Here is a 14418-nt window from a genome sequence, read left to right as displayed (position 1 = left end):
CACATATCTAGATACATCTCAATCCCTTCCCCTCTCTTCTCTAGCACACACACAACAGCCTAGATGCACATATAGACAACACACTTTTAAAGAAAGGGGAGCGTCTCCACAATTCGAACGTTAGTGTTAACAGAAAATTATATCCACATTCCAAATATTACGGTAAATTATAGCAAATATATATATATATATATATATATATATATATATACTACGTGACACCTGTCGGCAACACTGTATAGACTTTTCGACCAGAATGTAAGACTCCATTCTTAACATCACACAGACATGCATCCTTAATTCACTTTCATTATTAGCCATGAACAGCACTAGGGATTGTTGGTATGTAAGTGTAAGAATCTCACTTTTCTGATGAAGGGATTGACAGGTATTCGGTTACCAGATTTACACAATTTTCATACTGGATGCTTCAATATGACAACTGTAAGCGTAACGACATGAAGGTGATGGTTCAAATGGCTCTGAGCACTATGGGACTTGATATCTGAGGTGGTCCCCTAGAACGTAGAACTACTGAAACCTAACTAACCTAAGGACATCACACACATCCATGCCCAAAGAAGAATTCGAACCTGCGACCGTAGCAGTCGCGCGGTTCCGGACTGAAGCGCCTAGAACCGCGCCCGGCCCATGAAGCTGAGACAGATGGAAAACAGTAAGTAGACTGTTTATTATTACAAAAGAAGCCGCCATAACTGTTAATACATATTGCACTTTGAGACGAGATGGCCAATACCTTCACGGAAAATATTTGCGTTGCTTACGGAACCATGATTTTAGCCATGCGTCGACCTCTTCCTCCGAAGCAAACCGGCTCCCAAGAATGTCTTTCTTCAGGGACTCAAAAATGTGGACATCCCACGGAGATGGATTGGGAGTGTATGGGGAACGTGTAAGTGCTTCCCAGCGAAACTTCTCCAGCTTAGCTGAAACAGCTTTGGAAACATGTGGACGGGCCATATCCCCCACACGGTCCCTATCTCTCCCTGCGCGTTTTCCATATTTTTGGAGCGCTGAAGATGGATATTTGTGGCCATCGATTTGCCTCAGCGGACGAGGAGCACCTTTGGATACAATCGTGGTTCCGCAGGTAGCCACAAACATTTTTCCGGGAAGTGATTTATCGTCTTGTCTCCCAGAGAATTAATGTATTAACAGTTAAGGCGATTACTTCTGAAATAATAAGTAGTTTGCCTACTTCATTCATCCGTCTCATTTTCATATGACCACCCCTTCTACATGTTTTACTTTATCTGTGTTTCTCATGTTGATTACGCCTTAGAACAGTATTGTACGCAAAGTGTGCTAGCAATCGCACCTCCACTTCGGGACGATGACACACGTTTGTAAGCTCGAAACAGGCAGAACTGGACTTTTCTTTTTTTTTTTTTGCACGTCTCACATGGAGCTTACACAGTGGATGGCCATCGGTCTCTACTTCTGGCAGCTGTAAGTCATTTTTGCACGACATAATGTTTTGTATATGCGAAGACAGTAACGTGTTCTCGAAAGAACAGTTACTGTTGATGACCGTGCAGCTTTTCCCTGGAATAAATGATGACTAACTTACAACCTCAGCCGCCGACAGGTGGTGTTGATATACCTCGATGTGGACAGCTGAAAATGTGTGCCCCGACCGGGACCCGAACCCGGGATCTCCTGCTTACATGGCAGACGCTCTATCCATCTGAGCCACCGAGGACACAGATGAATAGCGCGACTGCAGGAACTTATCCCTTGCACGCTTCCCGTCAGACTCACATTCCCAACTGTCCACAATTCTACATATGTATTGTACCTTATAGACATTTGCCCATACACTCATTACTCGCGCATGCTTTGGCGATTCCCGTAAGAGCTGTCCACATCGAGGTATATCAACACCACCTGTCGGCAGCTGAGGTTGTAAGTTAGTCATCATTTATTCCAGGGAAAAGCTGCACGGTCTCTCAACAGTAACTGTTCTTTCGAGAACAGTTACTGTCTTCATATACATAGTTAAAGGCTACCCAGCCATTGACCTTCGTCTGTGCGAATGCGCACAGGTTGCCCAAACTCTTACGGGAATCGCCAAAGCGTGCGCGAGTAATGAGTGGGTGGGCAAATGTCTATAAGGTACAATACATATGTAGAATTGTGGACGGTTGGGAATGTGGGTCTCACGGGAAGCGTGCAAGCGATAAGTCCCTGCAGTGGCGCTGTTCATCTGTGTCCTCGGTGGCTCAGATGGATAGAGCGTCTGCCATGTAAGCAGGAGATCCCGGGTTCGAGACCCGGTCGGGGCACACATTTTCAGCTGTCCACATCGAGGTATATCAACAACACCTGTCGGCAGCTGAGGTTGTAAGTTAGTCAGCATTTATAATGTTTTGTGTTTTGTAACATTAAGGATCAACTGTTTGTGTAAAGCTGTTTCACAGTTGTTCTGCCTGTGTGTGGAACTGATGTGTTTAGCCCCTTTTATCACCACAACGCTAACACGAACGAGCAAGTCAGGTTTTGAAGTGTCTTGAATTCATTAAGCCGAATGCTTAGTTGCTTTGTAAATATGACGGACGTTTCTCATCGAGCCATATACGTTATCTCGCATTTCTAAGCTGCTTCTCTCACACAAATAATGATAAAAATTCAGAAATTCAAGGTCGCCACCAGCCCAAGCCCTTCCTAACCATTTGGAAAAAAAACGGAGCTGGAAAATTATTAGTTTAATTGCATTAATCATTTAATTACAAGTATGCAAATTTCTTTAAGTAGCCAGATAAATAGCACTCCATGTGCATGAAGCAACTTGATTAATTCAGGATTGGAAATCGGAGTAAGTGGGTAGGATCAACACCACAGAATTTATCTTTCACGTAGATTGTTTATTGTATCTAAGTATTTAGTTGGACACCCTAACTACACATAACTGGTGCCTTACTGGAAATATTTAAGTGAGAATTACGTGAGAATGTAACAGAGTACAATTTAATTACAGCAAGGAGAACCACAGAAGACGGGGGTGGGAGACTATTACATTATCATCTCCTTTGCATTAATACCATAAAAATATCTCAGATTTGCATTACGGTTCTACGCACGCACTATTCTGGACAGAGGTTTAACCAATGCACGAGGTTGTGCGATAATTATTCAGTATACCAACTGCGCCTGCTGCTTGCAAACGGCCGAATTAGAGCACGTGGTGCATTCTGACTCAAACTGTTGTGCTGCTTTGTAGAAAGCGCACGAAAGAACAGATATTCTTGCAGAAATTGTAGCTCATTAAACAAGCAAACTGTTAAAATAAAGCCTATTGCGGTGCCGTGGTGGACCAGAAGGGTCATTGATTACCAAACATGTGGCACAAAATCGACACACAAATACAAAAGCAACTTTCACAAAATACAAGATTAAAAATCATACTCGCTTCGACACACTATTACACTCACGTACGGTTGAAGTGATCCTAACCAGCTTTTCCTTATAAGGTTTACCGTTTGACATTCTACCTCATCGTTGTTCAAAATGAACAAAGTAACTTCCACACTTTTAACTCAAACACCCAAAAATCGCCTATTTAAAGCAATGTAATTATGGCACATTCGGAAAAATAACTCGTTTCACACGCTTCAGTTAAGCTGAAGTTCTTAAGTATTTCAACAGTTAAACATAACGGAGTCCTAACTCAACCTGCTTCCTATCACCTGAAGCCCCCCTTACGAGCTACGATCCGTACTCACCAAGCGTTCACCGAAGAGTGCCGCTTTCTCTTTCGAGATTACCTAGCTCCCCGTGCAGCGGAAGCTACCAGAGGGGTAGACCTCCGTCACCAACCTCACACACGAAAACAGCCTTCGACTAAGATGGGTAAACCTCTCTGTCCAGGTATTGCAGACCTAAGTTGGTCATCCTGTGCTCGAATGAGAAGCAACATCGTCTGTTCCCTGCAGACGATGACCAACTCAGCGTTTCCCACAAAAGAAAACAGAAACCCCACATTAAAACACACATATAATATTCAATAGGCCTTATTTGAGTGCTCAGTCTTTCTGGAAGAGTTCATAAATTGAGCTAAAGTCAGGTAGTAAAGTGAGTAAGTTGTACCGAATTCGACAAGCGTCTTATGAAAGGTCTTCACAGAGACGTTTCACAGTCCTTGTGAAACCTAAGCTTTTCAGTCTGCCTCTATAGACCATATTGGACCCTAGTCTTCCTGTCGAAATTCTGGCCTGCATTTCTGGCGTCTTCCTTCCGTTACAGACATTTCCGTCTCTCGGTAGGATAAGCGAATTATAATTAATAACGATAATAATAAAAAAAAAGGGAACGGCATTCCAGCTTTGATTTCCTCCTCCGCCAACAACCAGACCCGGAGAGGCCTTCAATTGGGCAAGCAGCTTTTTTTCTTCTTCCCGTTTCCCTTTCCGCGGATTTCCCACAAAAGACGCACGGACAGAGCAGCTAGGTGGAGCACAGGCCGTGTCTCGCGCGGCAGAACATTAATTTGCGGGGACGGCGGCGGCGGTCCCGTTTGATGTGCCGGTCGGGGGTTGCGAAGGCGCAGGGGTTAAAATCAAAAGGCAAATTGCGCGGCTTCTGCTGCAGTCCGGCTCTCCGCCGCCAGATTGCTCGCTCGCCGCCGCCGTCCCCCCCTCCACCAGCACCTTAGCCGCGTCAGATTGAGCATTGCCTGATTCCTCAAAGGAAAATTACCCCCTCCCCTCCTTGCCCTCTCTCACCCCCTCATTATCCATCTCCGTCTGTTCCGCCGCTGCACCCCACCTTTTCAGCGACGCACGCCGGCGAGATGTTGTGCGGGTTGCCGCTACGCCTGTTCCCTGGTCCCAGTGTCAACCGTTCCTATTCTCCCTCTCAACCCCTCACTCTCCTTTTTTCCACTCTATTCAGACTACCCACAACTCTGCTCTGCTGCGCAGACACACACACACACGCGCGTACTACTCAGTCTCTTAACCGAACAAGTTGTCTCTTTCAGCACCCCGACGTTTTCGAGAAAGACAGAATGTTGTTCGCAAAAGAGCTGGAGACTACCGACCCCCGCCAACTCCTCGAGAGAGTCTCTGCTGCTCTCGTCTCCTTCCCTCGGCAGCCGCCCCACCCCTCCTCCCACTGTGGAAAGGAAACCTGCCCACGACTTTTTCCTCTGGCCACACAATCAAATTATTCATTTAATCAGCGGAGCCGTCCTACCAATCCGGTGGCTGCGACTCGGGAAGCGAGCAGAGCTTTCTCAGAGTCCTGCCTCTTTACCTCTGGCTGCGTTTTCTCTGCCAGAGACGTCTTTCTTAAGCTTCCAACCAACATCTGCGACAGTCTTCCTTCTTCCTAATGTACACTATTCCACTGCTTTTCTTTTTTCACTTTCCATCCCATATCATTATCTCTACTAAAGAATGGACTACTGTAGCATGAAATGTGATAAGGAAAAGATGCACCATGCAAGACGTTTCAGTCTTAAAATAGTTGCAGAGTACATATTCAGAACTACCGATCTCAGTAATGGATTTTCACTCTACAGCGGATTCCGCACTGACCTTAAACTTACTGGCAGATTAAAACTACGCGACGGACCAGGACCTAAATCCTAACCTTTGCCTTTCGCTGGCAAGTGACCTGCTGCCTGAGCTATACAGACACGATTGACAGTACTGGCAGAAGTAAACCTGTGAGGGCAGGTCTTGAATCACAGCTGGATATTTCGGACAGTACAGCACTTGTCATTGACAGGGAAGTGTCCCCAATCAACGTCCCATCATACAGCTGTAATCTGCTAGGAAGTTTCAAATTCCGACCCATCTCACTGATGTACATAGTTGCAGAATTATGAAACATTTTCCGATGGCTACTGACAGAAGACCAGGTGTTTGTGGCGGATTCCAAAGGACCTCTTAGACCAACGATAATGCTAAAATTCAGCATGTTTTGGGCCCACCCACAGCCTTGATGACAGATTCTACTCACGTTGGCATACGTTCAACCACGTGCTGGAAGGTTTCTTGGGGAACGGCAGCCCATTCACCGAGTGCTGCACTGAGGAAAGGTGAAGCCTGGTACGAAGTCGGCGTTCCAAAACATCCCAAAGGTGCTCTATAGGATTCAGGCCAGGACTCGGGGCAGGCCAGTCCGGTACAGGGATGTTATTGTCGTGTAACCACTCTGCCACAGGGCGTGAATTATCAACAGGTGCTCGATCGTGTTGAAAGATGCAATCGCCATCACCGAATTGCTCTTCAACAGTGTGGAGCAAGAAGGTGCTTGAAACATCAATGGAGGCCTGTGCTGTGATAGTGTCACGCAAAATAACGCCATCCACGAAAAATACGACCGCACCATAACATCACCGCCTCCGAATTTTATTGTTGGCACTACACACGCTGGCAGATGACGTTCACCGGGCATTCGCAATACCCACAACCTGTCATCGGATCGCCACGTTGTAGCTTATGAGTATCCGCTTGACCACGAAATCCAAGTATTCTCACCTCCCGCCTAACTGTGATAGTACTGGCAGTGGATCCTTATGCAGTTTGGAATTCCTGTTTAATGATCTGGATAGATGACTGCCTATTACAAATTACGACCCCTTAAACTGTTAGCGGTCTCTGTCAGTCAAGAGACGAGGTCGGCCTGTACACTCTCGTCCTGTACGTGTCCCTTCACCATCACATCGGAAACAATTGACCTGGGGATGATTAGACGTATGACAAGTGACACCCGACCACGTTCGAAGTCCATCAGTCGGACGCTGTGGCCGAGCGGTCCTAGGCGTTTCAATCTGGCACCGCGCTGCTGCTACGGTCGCAGGTTCGAATCCTGCCTCGCGCATACATGTGTGTGGTGTCCTTAGGTTAGTTAGGTTTAAGTAGTTCTAAGTCTAGGGGACTGATAACGTCAGATGTAAAGTCCCATAGTGCACAGAGCCATTTGAGCCATTTTTTAAGTCCATGAGTTTCGTGGAGTGTCCCATTTGCTCTCTCACGATGTCTAATGACTACTGAGGTCGCTGATGTGGAGTACCTGGCAGCACAGTGCACAGTGACCGGATACTTTTGATATATATATATATATATATATATATATATATATATATATATATATATACACAGAGTGTTTCAGAAATGACCGGTATATTTGAAACGGCAATAAAAACTAAACGAGCAGCGATAGAAATACACCGTTTGTTGCAATATGCTTGGGACAACAGTACATTTTCAGGCAGACGAACTTTCGAAATTACAGTAGTTACAATTTTCAACAACAGATGGCGCTGCGGTCTGGGAAACTATATAGTACGATATTTTCCACATATCCACCATGCGTAGCAATAATATGGCGTAGTCTCTGAATGAAATTACCCGAGACCTTTGACAACGTGTCTGGCGGAATGGCTTCACATGCAGATGAGATGTACTGCTTCAGCTGTTCAATTGTTTCTGGATTCTGGCGGTACACCTGGTCTTTCAAGTGTCCCCACAGAAAGAAATCACAGGGGTTGATGTCTGGCGAATAGGGAGGCCAATCCACGCCGCCTCCTGTATGTTTCGGATAGCCCAAAGCAATCACACGATCATCGAAATATTCATTCAGGAAATTAAAGACGTCGGCCGTGCGATGTGGCCGGGCACCATCTTGCATAAACCACGAGGTGTTCGCAGTGTCGTCTAAGGCAGTTTGTACCGCCACAAATTCACGAAGAATGTCCAGATAGCGTGATGCAGTAATCGTTTCGGATCTGAAAAATGGGCCAATGATTCCTTTGGAAGAAATGGCGGCCCAGACCAGTACTTTTTGAGGATGCAGGGACGATGGGACTGCAACATGGGGCTTTTCGGTTCCCCATATGCGCCAGTTCTGTTTATTGACGAAGCCGTCCAGGTAAAAATAAGCTTCGTCAGTAAACCAAATGCTGCCCACATGCATATCGCCGTCATCAATCCTGTGCACTATATCGTTAGCGAATGTCTCTCGTGCAGCAATGGTAGCGGCGCTGAGGGGTTGCCGCGTTTGAATTTTGTGTGGATAGAGGTGTAAACTCTGGGGCATGAGACGATACGTGGACGTTGGCGTCATTTGGACAGCAGCTGCAACACGGCGAACGGAAACCCGAGGCCGCTGTCGGATCACCTGCTGCACTAGCTGCGCGTTGCCCTCTGTGGTTGCCGTACGCGGTCGCCCTACCTTTCCAGCACGTTCATCCGTCACGTTCCCAGTCCGTTGAAATTTTTCAAACAGATCCTTTATCGTATCGCTTTTCGGTCCTTTGGTTACGTTAAACCTCCGTTGAAAGCTTCGTCTTGTTGCAACAACACTGTGTTCTAAGCGGTGGAATTCCAACACCAGGAAAATCCTCTGTTCTAAGGAATAAACCATGTTGTCTACAGCACACTTGCACGTTGTGAACAGCACACGCTTACAGCAGAAAGACGACGTACAGAATGGCGCACCCACAGACTGCGTTGTCTTCTATATCTTTCACATTACTTGCAGCGCCATCTGTTGTTGAAAATTGTAACTAGTGTAATTTCGAAAGTTTGTCCGCCTGAAAATGTACTGTTGTCCCAAGCATATTGCAACAAACGGTGTATTTCTATCGCTGCTCGTTTAGTTTTTATTGCCGTGTCAAATATACCGGTCATTTTTGAAACACCCTATATATATATATATATATATGTGTGTGTGTGTGTGTGTGTGTGTGTGTGTGTGTGTGTGTGTGTGTGTGTGTGTGTGTGTGATGTTGAAGTAACTTGTTCAGATTTGACGCATTCTAATACTGTATTCGGCAAGCAAGTCATCTATTGTAACCTCACGGCTTATTTTATCTTCCTTGCTCTAAGATGACGTATTAAAACGTAGCAGAGTATGTTAAATAAATAATCTTTAACTGCTTCATTACTTCTCGTGAACACAAAACTGACGGAGGAGAGCTGGAATGTGACGAGGAAGAGCGGAGCTGTGCCCTTTCCAGGTCGGCGAGTGCGGCGCGCTCGTGCTTCTGATAATTGCGAAGGCCTGCGCCTGCGCCGATAGGCGGTAGGTCATGGGGCGCGATAGCCGCGGCCATCGGGAAAAACACCGGAGGGCGCGCCGCTACCGTCATTCCGTTGTTTGCGTGGATCACTGCGAAAACAGGCTCGCGCTATCGCCGCCTGAGCCTTCGGCTCACGTAGATAACTCGCGAGGCAACACTTTACGCCATCTGACGCCAGAGATGTGCTGCACGAATAGAGCACCGCAAGGTTCCATCTTAGGTCCATAGTTTTCGACCGCGTGTACAATGTACACTCCTGGAAATTGAAATAAGAACACCGTGAATTCATTGTCCCAGGAAGGGGAAACTTTATTGACACATTCCTGGGGTCAGATACATCACATGATCACACTGACAGAACCACAGGCACATAGACACAGGCAACAGAGCATGCACAATGTCGGCACTAGTACAGTGTATATCCACCTTTCGCAGCAATGCAGGCTGCTATTCTCCCATGGAGACGATCGTAGAGATGCTGGATGTAGTTCTGTGGAACGGCTTGCCATGCCATTTCCACCTGGCGCCTCAGTTGGACCAGCGTTCGTGCTGGACGTGCAGACCGCGTGAGACGACGCTTCATCCAGTCCCAAACATGCTCAATGGGGGACAGACCCGGAGGTCTTGCTGGCCAGGGTAGTTGACTTACACCTTCTAGAGCACGTTGGGTGGCACGGGATACATGCGGACGTGCATTGTCCTGTTGGAACAGCAAGTTCCCTTGCCGGTCTAGGAATGGTAGAACGATGGGTTCGATGACGGTTTGGATGTACCGTGCACTATTCAGTGTCCCCTCGACGATCACCAGTGGTGTACGGCCAGTGTAGGAGATCGCTCCCCACACCATGATGCCGGGTGTTGGCCCTGTGTGCCTCGGTCGTATGCAGTCCTGATTGTGGCGCTCACCTGCACGGCGCCAAACACGCATACGACCATCATTGGCACCAAGGCAGAAGCGACTCTCATCGCTGAAGACGACACGTCTCCATTCGTCCCTCCATTCACGCCTGTCGCGACACCACTGGAGGCGGGCTGCACGATGTTGGGGCGTGAGCGGAAGACGGCCTAACGGTGTGCGGGTCCGTAGCCCAGCTTCATGGAGACGGTTGCGAATGGTCCTCGCCGATATCCCAGGAGCAACAGTGTCCCTAATTTGCTGGGAAGTGGCGGTGCGGTCTCCTACGGCACTGCGTAGGATCCTACGGTCTTGGCGTGCATCCCTGCGTCGCTGCGGTCCGGTCCCTGGTCGACGGGCACATGCACCTTCCGCCGACCACTGGCGACAACATCGATGTACTGTGGAGACCTCACGCCCCACGTGTTGAGCAATTCGGCGGTACGTCCACCCGGCCTCCCGCATGCCCACTATACGCCCTCGCTCAAAGTCCGTCAACTGCACATACGGTTCACGTCCACGCTGTCGCGGCATGCTACCAGTGTTAAAGACTGCGATGGAGCTCCGTATGCCACGGCAAACTGGCTGACACTGACGGCGGCGGTGCACAAATGCTGCGCAGCTAGCGCCATTCGACGGCCAACACCACGGTTCCTGGTGTGTCCGCTGTGCCGTGCGTGTGATCATTGCTTGTACAGCCCTCTCGCAGTGTCCGGAGCAAGTATGGTGGGTCTGACACACCGGTGTCAATGTGTTCTTTTTTCCATTTCCAGGAGTCTACATCTATGTCGACAGTGATGACGACCAAAATTGCTACACCGCCAAAGCCCCTGCTGTCCAGTTTACGAGCGTGTGTTTCTTGGCCCAATGAAGACGCACAGAAAGCTTCTAATTGGCTAGAGGTATACAAAATGTTTGGATACGCAAATGATCGGCATGGCTATAGTGTAGTTTATCACTCCTCAGCACCGTTGCTCGCGTTGTGTAGGATCTGTGAATATGTAATCGACAAGTTTAGGAGGGCCATATCCAACGCTATAGTGGTTCTTTAGTGTCCCACGGGACTAGCGCCCGAGAGGAGGGATATACCGTCCACTCGATGACGCAGCATCCTATAGCAACGTCATGTACCTACAGTGAGGAAATGTGCTTGTTTGCAGCAAGACAAGTATCAATATGGCACAGCGAAACAACTGGAGCAGCCCGGACTGTCAGCACAGAGACCGAAGTTGTGGATTCCCTTGCCGTGAGAGCAGGGAGTGTGGCCAGTTACAGCACCTGGTTGTGCATATCAGCGTCATGAATGACGCACCAGTGTGTGATGCTCTGAGGAGAACGAACGCTGCAAGACCTCATTCGTCATCCTCATAGAGACCCAGCACCTGATGTGATGATATGGGGTGCCACTGGGTATACGACACAATCACCTCTCGTTCTCATAGTCAGTGATGTGTCTGGCTGACATATTTCTGACATGTTACAGTCAGTGGTTGTGTCTTTTTATTGAGATGCACATCTTCCAAGAAGGTAACACACGACCGCATGCGGCCAGTGCTGCCCTCGATACAGAGGTGTTCGGTTTCTTGCTCTAGTCGATACATACGGCAATCCTCGCATCCACTGCAAATATCTGGTCTGAAGTTGCTCAGAGCCGGCCGCTGTGACGGAGCGGCTCTAGGAGCTTCAGTCCGGAACCGCGCTGCTGCTACGGACGCAGGTTCGACTCCTGCCTCGGGCATGGATGTGTGTGGTGTCCTTCGGTTAGTTAGGTTTAAGTAGTTCTAAGTTCTAGGGGACTGATGACCTCAGATGCGCTCAGAGCCATTTGAATTTTGAACTACTTATCGTCCATGTTTCACTTCCACACAAGAAGAGATTAGAAGCTTTTGAAACGTGTTGCTACAGAATAATGCTGAAGATTAGGTGGGTAGATCACGGAACTAATGGGGAGGTACTGAATAGAATTGGGGAGAAGAGGAATTTGTGTGACAACTTGATTAGAAGAAGGTATCGGTTGGTAGGACATGTTTTGAGGCATCAAGGCATCACCAATTTAGTACTGGAGGGAATCGCGGAGGGTACAAATTGTAGAGGGAGATCAAGGCATGAGCACATTAAACAGATCCAGAAGGATGTAGGCTGCAGTAGTTAGTCGGAGATGAAGAAGCTTGCACTGGATAGAGTAGCATAGAGAGCTGCACAAAACCAGTCTTCGGACTGAAGACCACAACAACAACAACAAGAAAAACAAAAACAACGCTAATCGCAAGAAGGGCAGATGCCAGACCGATATTCATTGCAAGAATCGTCAGGACAGATAAAGTCAACAGATAAGGTAGCTTGCTAAACCCTCGTTTAACTAATACTTGAATACTGCTTATCAGTCTGGGATCCATAGCTGATATAGATAATAAAGGAAGAAGAGGAAATTCAAAGAAGAGCAACACGTTTTGTCACAGTTTCATTTAGTAAGCGCGAAAGCGTTGCGGTAATGCACAGCCAACTCCAGTGGCACACGCTGCAGGAGAGGCGACGTGCTTTGCTGTTGTTCCGAAAGCGCATGCTTCTGTAAGGATTAAACGATATATTGTTCTACTTATATCTCACAAAAAGACCATGAATGTGAAACAAGAGAGATCTGAGCGCGCACGGAGGCTTACCAGCGATCGTTCTTCCCGCGAACCATTCGCGAGTGGAGCGGAAAGGTGGGAAATGACAGTGGTACACAAAGTAAGCTCCACCACACACCGAAAGATGGATTGAAGAGTTTTGGTGTGGATGTAGGGAGGAGCGAAACTTGTAAATTTATTCTACACTTTTAGTGAGAAGTACGTTGCCGGGGGCGAATTTAGCGGTTAATTCCGCTCACGGAGTTGTAAAGGCTTTAGGACATGGGATTTCTTTTAGCGGGGTATAATTACACATTCAGTTAGTGGCGCGGCGCCGTGTCCGTTTGTTCACTTTTTAATTACCGTGATGTGAGGTATTTCAGGGAAAATACTCAACCCTATCACTGGTAAGTATCAATAAAATAACAATTGAACAGATCTCTCATTTTTGTTATCAAGGATCAGATGTGACTTACAATAAAGCTCGAAATACAGAAACTAAGATTGAACGTTTCTAACACGTAAGTGATACGACAGCAGAACGTTGGATAACAAAACAAGAAAGGACAGCAGAATCAAAATTTATGAACCAACGACAACACCAGTTTTGACGTATGGCAGTGAGGGTTGGTTGCCTACACAAGAGGGCGTAAATAATATCCAAAGGGAGGAAATGTTATGTAAAAGAAAGGTTAAAGGCTCTTCAAGGTTAGAGAGAAGGCATAAAAATAGATGTTAACGTTTATAATATCGAGAGAAAAAATGAATGAAAAAAAGAAAATAGAAGGAACATATTAAGAGCATGAATGAAGATAAATGGCCAAAACAGGTAGAGCCTACTAAGTCACAGGGAAGGAGAGAGATCGAAAGATCTAAGAAAAATGGAAACAGCTCTCGACGTGAAGTCGAAACAGCATCTTGCCTGGACTATGAAGTACCGAAGAACAAGAATATATATACGAGGGGCGTTCAGAAAGTAAGCTCCGATCGGTCGCGAAATGGAAACGACTATGAAAATCCGATAAAGCTTTGCACAGATGTGTTGGGTAGTGTCTCTAGTATAACCCCAGTTAGCATCACGTCGCTCTTCTCATTTCTGAGCTCGCAGTGAGTGCGTAAAGATGTCTAGAAAATAGTGTCTGCCGCCAAGTACGAGGACCTGGTGAGAAATTTCGCCTGAAGCTATGCAGCTAACATTACATAACTGTCGTGCTGTTTCTTCTTCAAGACAATTCTCAGCCGCATTCTGCAGGGCAATGACGATGCTCCTGCATCGTTTTCAAATGGAAATGTTAGATTACCCACAATACAGTCCGCAATTGTCTCCCCCTGAGTTTCATCTCTGGTCACATGAACCGCTGTCTTTGAAGACAACATTTTGACACAGACAACGAGGTGTAGGCCAGCGTGGAGAATTGGCGGAAAGCACTGGCGGCTGCCTTCTATGATGAGGCTATTGAAAAGTTGGTACAACGCTATGACAAAAGTCTAATTCAGAACGGCGACTACGTAGAGAAGTAGCTGAAAGGTGTAGCTAATTGTCACAAGTAAAACATTTTTGATGTTCACTGTGGTTTCAATTTGGCAATCAATTGGAGCTTACTTTCTGAACAGGCCTCGTGTATATATATATATATATATATATTGTTGGGACAAATTTTGTGCAATTTGCAAATGTTTGTCGTTCTGTCACATCCAAGTCACTTTTGGGACGTACACATAGTTTTTTTTAAATATTTTATAGTCAAAGAAATGTAATAAATTTTCTACCTTTGTAACACAATTGCAGAAACGTATATAATAATGCAAAAGTAATTATCTAGTTCAATTGTGTAAATACTGAACTACAGCGCCGCACTTGT

General features: G+C 46.7%; 1 non-coding gene across 1 annotated transcript; it reads left to right on the top strand.

The window, feature by feature from the left end:
- The first annotated feature begins 2232 nt into the window (after positions 1-2232).
- Trnat-ugu lies at positions 2233-2306 on the top strand. The gene has a single exon. It is a non-coding gene; the product is annotated as a tRNA-Thr (tRNA).
- Positions 2307-14418: the final 12112 nt, after the last annotated feature.

Source organism: Schistocerca piceifrons, chromosome 10 (assembly GCF_021461385.2).
Source record: "Schistocerca piceifrons isolate TAMUIC-IGC-003096 chromosome 10, iqSchPice1.1, whole genome shotgun sequence".
Taxonomy (NCBI): domain Eukaryota; kingdom Metazoa; phylum Arthropoda; class Insecta; order Orthoptera; family Acrididae; genus Schistocerca; species Schistocerca piceifrons.
Note: the sequence above shows the minus strand (reverse complement) of the source record. Positions and strands in the feature narration are given on the sequence as shown.